This window comes from Pyrus communis, chromosome 6 (genome assembly GCF_041283825.1).
Source record: "Pyrus communis isolate YQ-2024b chromosome 6, ASM4128382v1, whole genome shotgun sequence".
Lineage (NCBI taxonomy): Eukaryota > Viridiplantae > Streptophyta > Magnoliopsida > Rosales > Rosaceae > Pyrus > Pyrus communis.
In genome coordinates this window covers 18,162,206-18,164,637 of record NC_142570.1, presented here as the reverse complement: position 1 = coordinate 18,164,637, position 2,432 = coordinate 18,162,206, and the positions used below count along the sequence as shown (strand labels likewise).

Here is a 2,432-nt window from a genome sequence, read left to right as displayed (position 1 = left end):
CCTTCCTTCGAATCGTCTCTGACTCTCTAGCGGCCCAGCCTTCCTTCACGAATCGTCTCTGACTTCACGGCATTGTAAGTTAAGTTTATCCGCTTCATGGTGACTTCACGGCATGAAAAATGCTCCTGCTGTTGCTAATTCAGAAAGTAGTCATTATGAGTGAAATACAAGTAGTAATTTGATTAATCCTTTGTACTGAGAAAGTAGCCAAATTCTCTTGCAGCCCTTGTTTCCTGGCGAAAGTGGAGTGGCCAAATACTAGTTGAGATAATTAAGGTGAGGATGAAGGACCTCGGATAATTGGGATTGGAAATTTTGTATTTAGCAACTAATTATATGGGAAATCATGTCGAAATGGTAAATTATGTATGGGTTTTTACATAATTTTGTATTTAGCAACTAATTATATGGGAAATCATGTCGAAATGGTAAATTATGTATGGGTTTTTACATAATTGTCGAAATGGTGCATTTATTTCACTTTTTTGACATTACTGTAATGATTTTCAATATATTTTCTGATTCCCACTTCTCATTTTGTGCAGGAGCCTAAACCCATAGACTGGGAGTACTACAGGAAAGGAATCGGGTCTCGATTGGTGGATATGTACAAGGAGGCTTATGACAGTATGTCTTCTGACTTGATGAATGGATGCATTCAACAAGTGTAATGCCTGTGTTATTTTGTTTTGTTTCATGCAATTGCATCTTGCTTTGAGCTGAAAACTTGGCACGTGGTATTTGATAATGATTTGTAGTATTTTGAGAAATATCTTGTGCCCAATAAATAAGACGTTGTAGTGCTATTGTTTAAATTTGAATTTGTGGTTCTATTCTCATATATTTAGTAACCACGATACTTTCAGTGCTTGATTAACGATATAAAATCAGACACTCTTTCTTGATGAGTTGGTGTTTATCAAACTTGTGTAGTTAGCTGAGTTGATAAGAATGATGGGTGTATAGTGTATACTAGAGAGAGAGAGAGAGAGAGAGAGAGAGAGAGAGAGAAACAATGCCGGAGTATTAGCATTTAGCCTTGTTTAGTTTGCTTATTTATATTGTCACTTTCGTATGCATATTTCTTATCTAAAAGTAAAACAACAAAATTGTTGCAGGCGTTGAAATCCCAAAGTATGTAGACACAGTCACACCTCAGTACAAGCCTAAGTTTGATCAATTGGTTAGTTATCTCTTTCTTGCTTTCTCTCTGTTTATCTGTTTATCTCTATCTTCATCTGTCCTTCAGTCTAACTTTCTGAGGTGTTATGTTTCTGTGGAGTACAGTTGGTGGAACTAAAGGAAGCCGAGGAGAAATCTTTAAAGTAGCCAAATACTAGTTGAGATAATTAAGGTGAGGATGTCAATCTAGTTCTGTGTAGATTGCCATTGTGTTGATTTTGGGTTGATTTTGGTCATCCTAGGTTCAATCAACTATTATAAACTGTTACTCCTTAGAATGTCATCATTTTTTTTGGTGGTGAAATCTTCTATGATTTAAAAGTCTACAGTTCTCTAGTCTTTAAGAAGCTGTTGTTTTCATGTTTTCAAATTTCCACAATTATGAAAAGAGGAATGAATAGACATACGGTTAATTATACATTTTTGTGCAGGTTTTGGGGACTCCAAATGAATAGACATACGGTTAATTATGAAAAGAGGAATGAATAGACATACGGTCAAATTTTAGCCCAAAAACATAATATGTCAAATTTTAGTCCAAAAGCCCAAAAGCATTTCGGGATTCCCGATTTGTCCCGAAATCCCGAAATTATTTCGGGATTCCCGAAAATTGGGATTCCCGAAAATTTGGTTTGGGATTGGTATTGAATTTGGGATTCCCAAAAATTTCGGTTTGGGAATCGGGACAAGGGTTTCGGTATGGGATCCATACCGAACCACCCATTGAGAACCACGTTTTTTGGTTTGCGCATCACATATATGTCAATGTGCAGGCTGAGATTTCTATATAATTGATGAACTGTTGACCCCGATTATGCTCATTAATTAAATCAACAAGCTATCCCATGAAGAGAGAATTTTTCTGAAACATTATTTTGCAAAATGAAATCATTTTTGTTCATCACTCTAAATTTTGGTGTATGCTTATCATATACTTAATCATTTGTTACATATTCTCTCACTTAATCTTGATTATTTTTTTAAAATTAAAAAAGTAATATTTAATGTGAAAGTTAACTAGAATTATGTGAAATGACACTAATAAATGATTAGGTGTATGGTAAGCATATAACATAATCATGGTGGTTAGCAATAATGCTCCCTTTGAGGAGAAAAATTTGTGTTAAGCTCAACTAGCCACTGAACTATGTTGAGTGGCATTACCACCCGCTCAAAACTTATCAGTTGTCAAACCAAATTAATAAAAGACTCCACATTAATTTCAAGTGAAAATTAAAAAGTTAATTAGT

At 34.7% G+C, this 2,432-nt stretch overlaps 1 long non-coding RNA gene across 1 annotated transcript; it reads left to right on the top strand.

Annotated features, from left to right (window-relative positions):
- Window positions 1-499: 499 nt before the first annotated feature.
- LOC148696373 (uncharacterized) lies at window positions 500-1,334 on the top strand. Its single transcript, XR_015963261.1, has 3 exons — window positions 500-627; window positions 1,119-1,183; window positions 1,288-1,334. It is a non-coding gene; the product is annotated as an uncharacterized LOC148696373 (long non-coding RNA).
- Window positions 1,335-2,432: the final 1,098 nt, after the last annotated feature.